Genomic DNA, 16624 nt, shown 5'->3' with positions numbered 1-16624 from the left:
TACTCAGGAGGCTAAGGCAGGAGAATTGCCTGACCCCAGGAGGCGAAGGTTGTAGTGAGCCTAGATCACGCACTGCGCTCCAGACTGGTAAGAGAGTGAGACTTCGTCTCAGGGGAAAAAAAAAAAAAAAAAAAAAATGAAGTTCATTATGCAATGCATAGTTCCGTTAGGACCTTTCTTCAAAATCTTCTTGATACTTTGCATTATTCCATACCATTGCGAATGAATGAACTTTCTAGCACATACTCAAAAGAAAATAGCTCAGGGCATGCTACCTTGGGTAAAATCGCTTTTCCTAGATCGGCCTTTCTATCTTCAACTATAAAAAGAAAAAAGGATTGGACTCAGTTGCTAAAGTGTCTCCTAACACTATCATGGCACGCTTATTGACTTCTTTAGCCAACAAATACTTTGAGCCTCAGAATAGCTTGCTGAGTGGGAAGATTTGAATGGAAATTAGTGAATATTAAGGATTACCAGCAATTGCATAAATTGCTATATGCACCACATTTAAAGATCTATTTTCATGTATCATGATGTACTTTTTTTTTTGCTTCTTGAAATTCTTCTTTCATCATGTTTCTTTCTGACTGAAAGCTCTGTAGCTTTTCATTATTAAATGAAATAATGAGGTCTCTCACTCAAGTGCCAGGCTTTGCAGGTTAATAAAAACTAGTGAAGCGGGCTGAGCACAGTGGCTCACACCTGTAATCCCAGGATTCTGGGAGGTCGAGATGGGCGGATCACCTGAGTTCAGGAGTTTGAGACAGCCTGGTCAATGTGGTGAAACTCTATCTCCATTAAAAATACAAAAAAAGGCCGGGCGCGGTGGCTCAAGCCTGTAATCCCAGCACTTTGGGAGGCCGAGGCGGGTGGATCACGAGGTCAAGAGATCGAGACCATCCTTGTCAACATGGTGAAACCCCGTCTCTACTAAAAAAATACAAAAAAATTAGCTGGGCATGGTGGTGCGTGCCTGTAATCCCAGCTACTCAGGAGGCTGAGGCAGGAGAATTGCCTGAACCCAGGAGGCGGAGGTTGTGGTGAGCCCAGATCGCGCCATTGCACTCCAGCCTGGGTAACAAGAGCGAAACTCCGTCTCAAAAAAAAGAGAGAGAGAGAGAGAGAGAGGAGATTAAGGAGAAGGAGAAGGAGGAGGGGGGGAGGAGGGGGAGGAGGAAGGGGAGGAGGAGAAATAATAAGCTGGGTGTGGTGGCGTGCACCTATGAACCCAGCTACTTGAGAGGCTGAGGCAGGAGAATCACTGGAACCCGAAAAGCGGGACTTGCAGGGAGCAAACATGTGTCCACTGCACTCCAGCCTGGGGCACAGAGTGAGACTCCATTTCAAAAAAAGAAAAGAAAAGAAAAAAATTAGTGAAGCGATTCTAGGAGCACAGGGCAAATGAGCCTGTTCCTGCCCATGAAAAGGGACTGTGGCCACTCAACTCCAGCCTCGGGTGGCCAAACCTTAAAGGAAGTTAAAGTTGCCAAATCTTTCTCTTCCGTGAAACAAGGTAGAAATCTGATCCTTTGGGTATCTTATTATCTTCAGAATTTTAGTATCGACATAACAAATTATGTTTAAAATTTCCTAAACCTGATGGCTGCATAAAAGTCACAACTGTCCCAGCACTTTGGGAGGCCGACACAGGTGGATCACCTGAGGTCAGGAGTTAAAGACCAGCCTGGCCAACATGGCAAAACCCCCGTCTCTATTAAAAATACAAAAATTAGCCGGGCATTGTGGCAAGTACCTGTAATCCCAGCTACTCAGGAGGCTGAGGTAGACAGAATTGCTTGAACCCGGGACGTGGAGGTTGCAGTGAACTGAGATCATGCCACTGCACTTCAGCCTGGGCAATAAATAGGGCAAGACTCTGTCTCAAAAAAAGAAGAAAAAACCACAAGTGACAGGTGGACAGTTTGCTTGTTTACAGTTTCTGAGATTAAAGGATTACTGTTCTGAGATTCTGAGAACCAACCCTCTTTCACATAGTCCTGATTTGTTTGGGGCCTCAAATATACACCTTTTCTTTTCATTTTGTTCTTAGAATCAGCCACTGAGCCCAACACTCCTGATATACAGATGAGGGCACAGATCATGGGCTTTTTGTTTTTGATTTTTTGATTCAGTGGACACATGTACAGTTTTTTCCATGAGCATATTGTGTGGTATTGAGGTTTAGGCTTCTACCAACCCTGACACCCAAGTCCTACTGAATGTAGTACCGGATAGGGAGGTTTTCAGCCATTGTCTCTCCCCTCTCTCCCATTTTGGAGTTTCTAGTGTTTATTGTTCCCATCTTTGTGTCTGTGTGTACCCACGTTTAGCTCCCACTTATTATTACCTTTTTTATTTTTGAGATAGTCTTGCTCTGTCACCCAGGCTAGAGTGCAGTGATGCGCTTGGCTCACCGCAGCCTCCACCTCCCACGGTCAAGCCATTCTCCTGCCTCAGCCTCCCGAGTATCTGGGATTACAGGCGCCCTCCACCATCCCTGGCTGTTTATATTTTAAATAGAGATGGAGTTTCACCATGTTGGCCAGGCTGGTCTTGAACTCCTGACCTCAAGTGATCCACCTGCCTCTGCCTCCCAAAGTGTTGGGATTACAGGCGTGAGCGACCGCACCCCGCCTTGGCTCCCACTTATAAATGAGAACAAAAACATGGGCTTTGAAAACAGACAGCTCTTGATACAAATTCCAGTTTTGCCATTTGCTACTTGGTGAAATACACTTAACTATTTTGAACCCATCTCCCTAGCTTTAAAATAAAGTTCAGGGCTGGGTGCCTATAACCCCAGCACTTTGAGAGGCTAAGGCAGGAGGATTGGTTGAGCCCAGGAGTTTAAGACCAGCTTGGGCAATACAGGAAGACCCTGTCTCTACAAAAAAAATTAAAAATTAGCTGTGTGTGGTGGCAGGGGGGTGAGGTGGGAGGGTCCCTTGAACCTGGGAAGTCAAGGCTACAGCGAGCCATGGTCGCACCACTGCACTAACTCTGGCTGACAGAGCCAGACCCTGTCTCTAAAGAAATAAGCTTCACAATTCCCCAGCACTGTGTTGTGAAATGGTTTCACTCTCTTTTCCCCTCCTCTCGCCGAGCTGGAAGTGTCTTTGGATACATCTTTAGTCTTGCACCTGGACTGTTCTTTGCCTATCACTTATTTTGTTTCTACACAAACTTCAAGGCCTGACTTGTATCCCAGTCCCATATGTGGCCTTCTTAGACCAACTCAGTCTGAAGCAACTTCTCTGCCTTATCCTCTCATAAGCATTTGTGTTGCCATCACCCAAAGTCTTTCTGTGATCCTTTATCTCATTCAAGATTACAAGGAACCAACTGAAAATGATCGACTCCCACGGTCAAAGTCTATCCTGAGTCAGGAAGAGCAAAGTGATTTGACAAGAGAACACACACTCTTAGATATTGTCTAAGTCCCAAATTTTGATTAGTCCTAAGCACCATCCCTTACATCAACTCAGTGATACGACGCTTCTACATAGGATAATTCAGAGACTTGGAAAAGTTATCTTTTGGATGGTTTCTTTTTCAAAACCAGCGAAGACCGATTTCAGGCAGTTTTTTCTATCCTGCTGAACACCACCAGTATCACTTACCGTAACTAGCACGTGCCACCGTGGCTGCTCCCTCTTGTCCCCCAATTTGTGGCCTCAGTTCTAAGCTGCTAAAAGATCCTGTGCTAATTTTGCTCTGGGCTATGTTCAGAGTTGCTGGTGAAACGCTTTGGATACACTGAGATACACAGAAGCCTCAGGAGTGTTTTTCGTCAAAGCCTTGCTTTAGTGATAAACCCTGCTCTGGGAGGAGATAAGTAATGCCCTCCTGCGGCAATCCATTTCAATATCTGTCCACCAGAGGTTTCTCTGGAGATTTATTTGCACTAAGTTCCCATGATGTCACATAGAGGTGGCGATCTGGAAGAGGTGTTTGGGGGCATTATTCTAATAAATGATTGGTCCAGGAGGATGGTGAAGGGGGAACACAACCCTAATGGGCCTTTCTTACCGGAGATAAATGATCGACTGACTGCCAACCGCCCGTAATCTTTCAAAGCTCATAAAATCTAGCCGAACAAATTGGCAAGTGCACATGATGTACCTGGAGTCCAAAAGGAACAAACACTGCCCTGTGCATAAAGCATCCTTATGTGTGCTTAGCGGGAACTGTCTGTAAAGCTTTGAAAGTTTTGCTATGTGGCCAGAAAGTCATTGGAAGAACAAAGGGCGTGTTGTCTGGCTGGACAGTAACTCAAGACAAGCACACGGCAGGATGGAGGCAGGCAGCCAAGGAGGCCCCTCATCAGCGGAGGCCCCCAAAGCCCGAGGGCACCACACACCCTCGTTATTTTTCCTCCATCTCCATCAAGTCCAGCACACCACGGCGGTCTCCATGGCCTCCACACTCCCTTAACTTGAGTGCATTCATGATCTGTTTTGAGGACTCTCTTTTGCCTTCAAATTGCTCTTGAGAGTTACTTTTTCTGGGCAAAAATGTGTGAGGTGAGCATTACCATGTGATTTCCAAAAAGCTCTACATAGTTCTAGAATGGGTGAAAATCACTTTAAGACCATCAATCAACCGAACAAACAGATAAAATCTAAGAGTTTTCTATTTTTAACTTACTCAAGTTCTACAACAGCCTTTGTGGGAGCATCGTGTGGGAAAAGGCAGTGATTCCCTTCATCTCAGGACGCAGGTCCAATGTCCTGTGCCCATCTGCAGCACGTTTGCCATTTCCATGCTCATCCCAACCCTTAAGAATTCTTCCCTGCAAAGCCCCTTTCCAGGGCCGAGGAGCAGACTTCAGCAAAGGCACGTCAAAGGCTCATCTTGGTGTGCGGCTCACCCTGTGAAAATGAGCTCCCTTTGGGCACAGAAATAACAAAAAACAAGAAAAGGAAAATTGAAGACTACTAAATTTTGTATTACGGAAATTATAGGGAGTCCAGACTTGTGAAATTTCATCAAGATGAGAACTACATAATTTCTCTTACAAGCCAGAAATAGAGTGTTCCGGAAGCCCTGCCCTGTGAGCAAGTCACAGTAAAAGTCAAAGGTGGTTAGTAATGTTACAGACACTTGGGCCTTCATTCATTCAGACATTGGAATGTGGTCTGCCCGTTGCCAAAGACCTGCCTCAAAAGTGGAGAGAGACAGACAGAGAATGAATAACATGCACCAACCTAAAAAACTTGTTAAACTATTTATCATTAGAGTGCAGTGAAAGCCATTAAAATGTCCTGGCAAGCCCTGTCTGGCCTCCTCAAGCCCCTCTCCTCCCCTGCCTCCTGTTTTCTTGCTTCCTCCGGCCACCTTGGCTCTTTGGGGTTCTTTGAACATGCCAGGCTTTCTCCTTTGCCTGGAACAACCTTCTCCCGAATATCCACGTGACTCCCCACCCCCCACTTTGGTTCACTCGCTCCTATACTCTGTCCCTCACTCTTCTTCATCACACTGCATTTACCATCTGATGATATTCTGTAGATTCGGTTGTTAGTTGGTTTATTCTAGTTGGTTTATGCTGTTCTGATTAAAATGGCCTGTGTTTTTACAGTTGCTGGTTGGACTTTATCTTGATACAGGAATGTATATGCATTTGCTATATCTCTAATATGTTCCATCGAATTAGAAGTAATGCCATTTTGCTGTTTTTTTTTTTTAGGAGATCTTTTGGTCCCTTAAAATTACTTCTGAGTCCTCTGAGATGGAAAAAACTTAAAAAATAAGACTGAATGTCACTGCAGCAGAATGTGTCTCTCCTGACTAGCGTGTCTGCTTTAAGAGGGTGGAGGCTTATGCTTTGTTTACCGCTAGATTCCCAGTGGTAGATGTGGTACATGGTAGATTCTAGGTGCTCCACATACCTTAGTTCAATAAATGAATGTCTGAAAGGGTGAATGAGGCACCAACATATGTGGCTCATATTCTTTCAACTCCCTTGAAGAAATGTGTTCTGGGATGACAGTATTCTGCTCTTAGAAAGAGTTGATTTAAAAAACATAACTTTATGTAAATGATGCTCTTTGCCACCCATTCAGAGTTTGAAAACATGGGCCATTTTGTTGCCCAGTGTCTCTCACAGAAGGATCAACACAATAAATTCCTTCAAGAATCCAGGGCTTGGCGATTCCTCCAGAGTAACACTTATTTGCATCTTTTGAAACTGACTGTGCAGACCACATAGCGCTTGTCTCTTAGCTTAGCTGCCAGGAAAATAACTTAATACCACTGTTGCTACTAAGTCACGGAAAGCGTGTGTGCGCATGAGCCTGCGCAGGAGGCTGTCCTAATTACAGTGACCTGTGCTTTTGCACTTGCTGGTTAGACTTCACACTGACACAGGAATGTATACACATTTGTTACCTCTCTAAGATGCTACACAGAATTAGAAGTAATTTTGCTGTTTCCTAGGAGACCTCTTGGTCCTTAAAATCACTTCTGAGTCCCCTGAGATGGAAGAAACGAAAAAAACTATGACCAAATACCATTGTAGTAGAATAACCCAAAAGGAGAGCCATCGGCCAGACCATGGACAGATGAGAGAGAGAGAGAGAGAGAGAGAGAGGGAGAAATGGGGAATTAAAAGAGAAGGCCCACTACCGATGGAACCAGGGGAGCACTGCACGCTATGGCCTCCAAACTAACCCAACGGGATTCTGGAATATCCATTACTCAGTGGAGTGCAGCATTCACGTTGGCCTCTGTCCAAGCAGGTTTAGTGGGAAAAGTATTAACACCTGCAAGGTGGTCCCACAGCAGGGTCCCTGAGGACAGAGGTTCCAGTATAGCTGGGGAAGGCAGGAGGAACAGGCTGATCCCAATACCGCAGGGTCTGCTGCTAAGTGACAAGGCACTATATCATGTAACAAATTGCAGCTTCAGAATGGGAGATGCTGGAGGAATGATTGAAACCCATGTGTCCCACAGATGGACATGGAATGAGTGAGCAGGCCTGCCCTTGGAGAACATGATCTACATACCAGAACAGGCACGGGTTTGTTTAGGTATAAGCCATGGCAACAAATTTTAGCCTTGCAGCTCAGAGCAGCTGTACAGCAGGGGCCTTGGGCAAGGCCAGCTATGGCGTTCCTGGACTCCCTACTCTGGGCTCTGTTGTATTATATCTTCAAACAGCACCTAAGTGTTAAACCTTCAGTTCATTTGCACAGCACAGCTAAGAAAACAAAGCAACCCCCAGACCTCCCCGTGTGGCTGTAAGACAACCTTTCCTCTTACCTCCTCTCCCAGAGTGAAGCCATTTTCAATAGCTTGAAAAGAAAAAAAAAAAAAAAAAAAATCTGCCTATTAGTTTTAAGGCAGAAAGCACTAAAGAAATGGACTATGATTTAAAACAAAAACAAGACTATTCTGAAGGAGAAGCCCAAGTCATTGTGGGGAGTTTGATTGGATGTGCATCAAATAGCACAGACCCGCAATCTCCCACAGCTGTGCGATTAGAACTGGGGGAAGCTTCCAGCTAAGTCAGCTACAAATCTTGTTTCTGAGAACTTGAGGAATCCAGAGGCCTTTTGCTGGTTCTGAAAGTTAGAAGTATCTTCTGCTAAGAAAACAATTAAGCAATTAAAGTGCCCGATGCTTACTTCCTGCTTGTTTCATGTATTAAGTTCTCAAGGTGTTTTTAAAAGAGTCACTTTTGCCTTTTTTTTTTTTTTGAAATGGAGTTTCTCTCTTGTTGCCCAGGCTGAAGTGCAATGGTGTGATCTCACCTCACTGCAACCTCCACCTCCGGGATTCAAGCGACTCTCCTGTTTCAGCCTCCCGAGTAGCGTGCCACCATATTCAGTGAATTTTTGTATTTTTAGTAGAGATGGCATTTCACCATGTTGGCCAGGCTGGTCTCAAACTCCTGACTTCAGGTAATCCACCTGGCTTGGCCTCCTAAGGTGCTGGGATTACAGTTGTGAGCCACCATGTCTGGCCTGCCTTTTTAATAATAGCCATTCCATGATAAATAAATAAATAAACAAACAAATAAAAACAAAGTGTTCACAGTGACATAGAGAGTAGAATGTTAGCTAATGGAGACTCTAAAGGGTGATGGGATAAGGGTGGGGGTGGGAGTGGCGAAAATCATGATGTGGAATTGTTTACAGGGGCAATGCTAGTCAGTTGATACATACCCAAAAAGTTCTAACTCGACCACTATGCATGTAATGAAATTGCACATGGCCCCCATAAATTTGTACAAATAAAAAGGAGGCCAAGTGAGGTGGCTCACACCTATAACCTTAGGGAGACTGAGGCAGGTGGATCACTTGAGGTCAGACGTTTGAGACCAGCCTGGCCCAACATGGTGAAACCCCGTCTTTACTAAAAACACAAAAAAATTAGATGGGTGTGGTGGTGCACGCTTGTAATCCCAGCTACTCAGCTGGCTGAGGCAGGAGAATTGCAACCCGGGAGGTGGAGGTTGCAGGGAGCCAAAATCGTGCCACTGCAGACCAGCCTGGGCGACGCTGCAAGACTCCGTCTCAAAATAAATAAATACAGACAGACAGAAAGAAAAAAAAGAGTTACCAAAGGAAAGTATAGAAGACACCAATCTGGTCAATTTCTACAGAGCAGAAAGCCCTGTTCAAACCTGGTCAAGTGACTTTTGCAGTATGGAAGAAATAATAAACGACCAGCCAGCCAAAGACACAAATCCGTTCCCTCTGGCTCCATGCATGCTCTGCTATAACTGACTCCTGCCACACTCCCGTGAGGTTTATTGTTAAATAGTAGAGAAATTAACACTCTTAATCTGGAATGATGAAAAAAATCTACCGTTAAGATTTAGCTGAGTTCCAAATTCCCTTGCAGGGCTCACATCCATTGCCGGCGTTTAGTGTCCTGGCTCCGGCAGCAGCTCGTGCAGGATCTATTGTTCCAGTGCTGCTTTTCACCAGCGTCGGAAATTCTAAAAGAACAAAACATGAGGAAAAAACCCTGCCAAGTTCTCAGAGCAGATCATATTTTTCAATGTATCTAATTTTCAGAAATCAAAGCATGATTCTGTGATTTTAGACACCAGAGGAGAAAACACTGGGCTTTACCTTCAGGCTCACAAGGTTCCTCAGCATTCTGTTTTGTGACCTCTAAGCCAGACCCTCAAGTGTGGTCTGTGGACCAAAAGCACCAGCAGCATCTGGGAGCTTATCTGAAATGCATGGGTACCGGCCCCACTCCACTCCCACGGAGTGAGAATCGCTGGAGGTGGGCCCCAGGCGAGGCACCGAACACACTCCCTGGGTCCTTTGCTCGCACACTAAGGTAAGAAGTGTTGGGCTAGATCTAGAACAGGTGTTTCCCGAAGCGTGCTCCCGGACCAGCGAGATCAGCTTCACCTGGGAACTCGTTGGAGTAGCAGAGTTTCGTCTTGCTCCAGACCTTCTAAATCAGAAACTCTGGGGGTTGGCCCAGCAATGTGATTTTAAAAAGCCCCCCAGAGGATTCTGATGTACACCAAAGTTTGAGAAGCACTGGTCCAAAATGTGAAGAGAGTTACAACTCGGGGTATTCACCCTAAACAAACAGAAGGGATAAACCAGTGTTTCCCAACTTGTACGATGTAGAATAGGTGTTATGTAAAGGGTTCATGGTCAAATATATTTTTCAAATATGTAGTTAAAACTGTGCAAGACTACTCAGCTTAAAGTTGTATTATGAAGCTCTGAGATAAGACAGTTGATGGTAATCCCCAGTTTACTTGGGATCACTTAAGATTTAAGCAATAGCAATCCATGTATTTCCTAGTGTGTCTCATTTTCTGAACAAAGGATTAAAAATTTGAATTTGTTTTTTGAGTAATACCTCTTCTCTAGCCTGGAAAAAAGGGCTGAATATGTTGTCTGATGCACATTATCTCATGTGTGTCACTGCAGTTCTCAAAAACTGAGAATTATCCTCTAAGAAGATGAGAGAACACACTCATCAAGAAATGCAGGTTCAACCAAGTGATGTAGTTTTTCCAAGGCCAGAAGATTACTAAGTGAGGGAATATTGGCTAGAGTTGATCTCCTGGGCAGTTGCCAAGGGTGCCAGTCCATGAAGAGCTCTAAGACCTTGCTGAAAACATTACAAGATGGAGACCAGTGTGGTTCTTGGTGAGAGAACTTTGTGGGGCTGGACGTGCTATTCTGATAAGCAGCTTAGAGTCAGGGACTGAAACTCTTAAGATTCCGGAGCAACACCAGGTAACTCCTGGCCAAAGGCCACTTTTCTGAGTGTGTGTGTGGGAATACGGGGCAGAGCTAGGTGATCAGAGTATTTAACAGTCTGGTCTTTGTTCCCAGTTATTCTCCATTTTCTCCCTCCTCATGATGAAGTGCTCAGGCTTCCCTCTAAATAAATGTTTAATACTAATTTAACAAAGCAACATAGTTGACTTGAAAGGGATCCGAATTATTAGCCAGTCTGTGGCACTCCTACATATCAATTCAAGCTGAGTAGCATCAAGATTTATGCTCAGGTGGGTCTTTTAAATGCCAGTACCTGTGTTCCTCATAGACAAGATCTTTTCCTTTAAGAATTTGACTGTTATATTAACATATAATTGCTATATTCAATTACTACTAGTTAATGCTTCTACTTTAACAGCTGCTTAAGTTGGTCTTAAGATAAACCATAACCCCTGAACCTATTCCATTGGCTACCCATCATATTGGTGTAAGAATGAAATTTATTAGTAGGAAATTAAACTTTATTACAGTCCTTTCAGGAGATATTCTTTAGTGATTTTTTTGGTTTTAAAATTTTGGGTAACTAAATATTTTCAGGACCCTTTGTTACAACTTGGAACTCAGGCAAGCCTTCCAACAAAGTCCTAGATCTTAAGTGAGAGTAAAGTCAAGCTACACAGATTTCTGAAATGTAATAAATGTAATAGAAGTTGAAAACACTATTTCATCCATGTTATTTTAGTTTGAACCAGTTTAAGAGCCTAAACACTTAAGATTTCAGTCACAGCAGTCCAATCACATATTTCATGATATGTCTCATTTTCTGAACAAAGGATTAACAGCTTGAATGTAAGAAGCAGGTGTGAGCACTCTCAATAGGTCAAATCCTTCTCCCCACCCAGACAAGTCGACAATTTCTGGGCACAGTACATGGCATGCGTGAATTTTGTTTCAATATGTTTTCCATAGCTATAGCTTAGAAAGTCACATAGCCATATCCTACCCAGACTTCTATTCCTAGTGGCAGAAGTATTTGCTCTTGATTAAAAGGTCATGCAAAACAGATGTGAGGGCAGCTGGATTTTCCAGCTATGCTTCAGTGGACTTAGCAGTGGTGCCTGTCATTACCAAATAGTAGAGAGATTTTATTTCAATTGAATAAAACCAAGAATATCATGCAACCTTGTCAGCCTAATTGAACAGATATGCAATTTCTTTTCCCTCTCGTGGAGGTCTCACCTTTTCCATCCTTCGTTTTTCAGACTCACAGTCTGGAACTAAATCCATCAAACAGAAAAGGTAACAACTGGGTGTCAACCATTCTGACCTGTTTTTTTTTTTTTTTTTTTTTTTATCATCTTATCAATAGGTATTATTGACCTTGCTGTGTGAACGTAATTTTAATTGCATTTCCTACAGTCTTCTAATCTGTTTGATACCACATTTGGTTTATCTACACTTCAAATCAACTTTTTTCTCTCCTTATTTCTGTGGTTGTTTTATATCCACAGTGTATAGACTGTGAAATGTACTGAAAACACAAAGAACAGCAAATGGTGCATTGCAGAGAGGACTATCAACTCACAAATACCCTTGAAGAACAGATGGTCCAATTGCAAACCTCACAAATATTGACATCTGTGTAGCAGGCAACTGCGTAAGTCAGAGATAGTCTTTAAGTTTTACATACTACAGCAAAACTAAATACTTTCTAACAATATCCTTTACCAACTTAATATATGGGAATTGTCCCTTAATAATAAGAAGGACCTTAAAGAAATGTGTTTAAATAATAAATTTCCTCCCTAGGCTATTAGAAAGTCTAAGTCTCAGATTTGCTTTAATAACTGTGTATTTAGAGACTCATTTCTCTGAGTTTTCATTTTCTCATGTGTAAAATGTAGATTTAAAAATACTTGACTCTCAGAGTTTCTCCAATTATTAGAACTTTACAGTATACTAGTACATCAAGTAATATAGCACACAAATTACAAAGACGACACAACACATGTAAGCTGTTGCAGATCTGCTGGGCCTGAGCCCTTGATGGTTTAGTTTATTGAGAAGGGGAACTTGTTAATCTCTTTGCTTTCTATTTCTTTTTTCTTTTTTCTTTTTTTTTTGAGACGGAGTTTCGCTCTTGTTACCCAGGCTGGAGTGCAATGGCGCGATCTTGGCTCACCGCAACCTCCACCTCCTGGGTTCAGGCAATTCTCCTGCCTCAGCCTCCTGAGTAGCTGGGATTACAGGCATGCGCCACCATGCCCAGCTAATTTTTTGTATTTTTAGTAGAGACGGGGTTTCACCATGTTGACCAGGATGGTCTCGTTCTCTTGACCTCCTGATCCACCCGCCTCGGCCTCCCAAAGTGCTGGGATTACAGGCTTGAGCCACCGCGCCCGGCCTGCTTTCTATTTCTAAATATGAAAATCATTCATTTTTTTACATGACAAGGATTGGAGTTTATACAGAAGTTTCTATAAGCTGAAATCCCAGTTAACTAACATAAGCTTTCAATTCAGAATATTTTATTCATTTTAACTTTAGGAAAAGCATTACAGTAGAAGAAAAGGAACTAAAAAAAAAAAAAAACCCTTTGGTTATATCTGAGTATATATCCAACTAAATCTCTGAAATATTCAGAACTACTTAGTTATACTGAACATTTAGAGGACAGACCTTGAAAAACACAATCAATGCAACATTGTTTACTTTGCACATTGAAAGCATATTCATAAGAGGATTTTTTTACAAGAAAGAACAAAGTCGGAAGAATTTCTTATTTGACTTTATAATTCACCAATAATATACAGTGACATTCTAGATGATGGAAGCTTCAGTTTAGTTGAGAATCTAGTTTCTAGTTTGCATTAAGAGTGCCAATTACCAGTGTATTGACTTGCAGGTCCAAATTTCACCCTTTACTCTTCAGTACCAACTTTGTGGTAGTAATCATTTTTCCTTTACAGTGATCAAGATGCTTTGTCCAGAAGGGAGCAGAAGGAATCCTGCAGAAGCAAGGGGCCTCTCTTCTGGTTCTGGGTGTTACATTTGTTTTTTTCTGTGTGGTCCATCAGAGCACGTGTGCAGAGACAACTGGTGCTCTGCCCCAGCTGTGCTTCCTGCGCGCACAGTCCCTCAGGAACTTCACATCCCCGGCTGGGGCCTCATGATCACCTTGCTTCGTGACATGGGTACTATGTATTCTGGGACTGTGCCCACAGCAGCACCCAACTCTGTGCGCCCACCCGTCAATCTTGTCTGCATTCCAGAAGATTGTTTCCTTGTCCTCGGAACCTCAGCAACCTAGAGAACTGTTATGTAGTGGTCTGAAACCACTTTCTCCAACAAGGTCCTACGCCTAGCCGTGTGGAGGGGATCTCCTTCGAAGCTTGTCTTCTTTGGGTCCTCTCTCAGCCCAGGCTATCCTTTAGAGGATATATATATATACACACACACATGTTTTTTGAGATGGAGTTTTATTTATACATACATTTTTTGAGATGGCGTCTCACTCTTGTCGCCCAGGCTGCAGGCTGGAGTGCAGTGGCATGATCTCGGCTCACTGGAACCTCCGCCTCCCAGGTTCAAGAGATTCTCTTGCTTCAGGCTTCCGAGTAGCTGGGATTACAGGCGCCACCACAACCGGCTCATTTTCGTATTTTTTTAGTAGAGACGGGGTATCATCATGGTAGCCAGGCTGGTCTTGACCTGCCTCAGCCTCCCAAAGTGCTGGGATTACAGACGTGAGCCACCACGCCTGGGCTGAGGTCACTTTATATTTTCACTCTTCTAGCACAGCTTAATAATTCCTTATATTCCATAATAACTCTAACTTATTTTGTAATTTTGTCCTCCTGACTGTATCCAGATTTATCTACCAGGAGTAACCACTTTCCCCCCTCAGCTGTAATTAATATTCTTGATTATAATCTATGTTGATACTGTCTAAGGTCATCCAGAACTTCCCTGATATAGGCACAAACAAACTGTAAGGGATTCAGATCAATTTACCTTTTCTAGGGGCAGAAGAATTCAAAGCATTTATATGTACTAGAAAAATCACTAAGCAGTAGCACTATAATTTAGCAAAGCAGAATGAATTGTAAGTTCCAGTTAATTAAGCTGGAATTAATTTAACTTGTATTTCAAAGTTCATAGTTGAAAAGCTCCACGGATTCCTCTGTTCTCCATTTCATTCAATTAAGGAGGCTGAAATTGTCAGGATTCTAAAGGAAACAGGGATAGAGAAAGCTTCCGGGGTTAGATGACATCAATATAGGTTAAGTAAGCAGTTTTATTTATGCCAAAACTAATATTGCTATAATGTAACTGGAGTTCCATTTACTTTCTCATTTACCAAGGGAACAACTGGGCATATTAGTAATAAACTAGGATAGAAAATTCAAGACACACCTGAAGGTATTATAGTCTACTCCAATTCTTTAAACAAAGAAACAGTGGTAAGTTAGAATAGCACCAGTTGTGTGTGCTTTACAAACAAAAGAAACAAGAAAGAGGAAAAAAGAAAAAAACAGACCTCATTATATTTGAACTAGAGAGCAAACATGAGTTTGGAATATGAAGATGAAAAATAATATGGAACCCAATTAGGAAACTTCAGAAAGGACAGAAACTTTGTCCTTTGAAACACGGATGCATAAGAGACCGTGTCAATCAATTCATGGACTTGGCATAGAAGTCGTTTTCCTTGGGAACTATATTTACCATATTTGAGAAACTGAAAAATTATACTCCTTGAGAATTCTAAATTGCTTTATTTATCTCTCCAAGGCCAGATCAGTGGTTTTCTGACATGGAAATATCCCATTCTACACTAACCAAGAGCTCCAAGCTTTTTTGTGTGTTATTACATGCAGTCACAGACAGAACAAAATAAAAACTGTTTTCTTGGCAAACTTCTATTTAATAGGGCTCCCCTAGTACTCTGCCTTTAATGCAAATCACAAAATGCATCTCACTTTTCTCTAACCTCATGCTCAAGGTATGAAGGCTGCACCTTTCTTTTTTTCTTTTTTTGAGATGGAATTTTGCTCGTTTCCCAGACTGGAGTGCAATGGCATGCTCTCGCCTCACTTCAAGCTCCACCTCCCGGGTTCAAGTGATTCTCCTGCCTCAGCCTCCCGTGTAGCTGAGATTACAGACATGTGCCACCACACCCAGCTAATTTTTGTATTTTTAGTAGAGATGAGATTTCTCCATGTTGGTCAGGCTGGTATCGAACTCCTGACCTCAGGTGATCCAACCGCCTTGGCCTCCCAAAGTGCTGGGATTGCAGACTTGAGCCACCACCCCCAGCCACTGCACCTTTCTTATTAATCATTGATGCAATCTTGCCACCTACCCAGGCAATTTCTAAATCAGAGAATCAAGAGTAAAAGTTCCATAATATAATACTATAGACAAATGGTATACAGTGCTGTAAATTCTCCTCAGAAAATGAACAGTTTGGCAAATCAGACACTTGCTACATTAAAAATAATATGCATATCTCGTTAGTATGAAAAATATACAGGCAACATTTGGGCTCCATACTTACTGAGTTAAATCCTCTCATTCATATGTACAATACAAAACCATATCAGTCTGAGATTTCTGTTAGGTAGACATGTGTCCTAGCCCCTTTCCTCTGTTAAATTTTAAATACTGCAAAGGAACCATTTTCCCTGGGAGGCTCCCACACTTGGGATGAAGCTTTCTCTTCGGAATTTTGGCACCCTATTAATTAGTGGTTATGAGTGGGAGCTGCTCTCTCTCAGCAACTCCTATTCTGCCATCAGTCAAGTGTGATTCTGTAATAAATTTCCACGAAGCAAACTATTTCTGGTAATTCTCCCTAATTAACACCAGGCCTGCTAATAATACATCAGTACCTATGTGTTTCTGATATAACCAAGATCTTGTCTGAGAGTACTCAAAAAGGGAAACCGCCAACCCAAATTAAGCTTTTGCTGGCAAAAGGATTTTATATGTAGTTCTGTAAGAAAACCTTTGATAATCTTATATTGGGGACATTTTGACTAGAAAACACTGAACGACAGGGAGGCTTGCTCTGGTTTGAGCACTGAATGGGGATTTATTGTGAACACACGGTTGAGACTTAAGCCTATAAATCTTGTACTGGATTACTGTTTCTTAACGAAGGAATGACAGATCTCTTATTTTGTCGGTGCATTTTAATGTGCAATGACGTGATTGATAGAAACCAAACAGCAGCTATTAAAATGTCAGATGCAGACTTGATGCCCTTAAAAGTTTGGCTTCTGGAGTTTAATATACTGTGAGCAAATAGACTTGAATTTCTCTTTTATTGCCAACATACAGCATGCAACAGAAACATTTGTCTTAACTTTATACAGTTGGAAAAAAAAATCTGACTCAAACAAATAAACAAA

The sequence above is a fragment of the Saimiri boliviensis genome, chromosome 3, assembly GCF_048565385.1.
Source record: "Saimiri boliviensis isolate mSaiBol1 chromosome 3, mSaiBol1.pri, whole genome shotgun sequence".
Lineage (NCBI taxonomy): Eukaryota > Metazoa > Chordata > Mammalia > Primates > Cebidae > Saimiri > Saimiri boliviensis.
The sequence above is the reverse complement of the archived record's forward strand: the minus strand, read 5'-3'. Positions refer to the sequence as shown.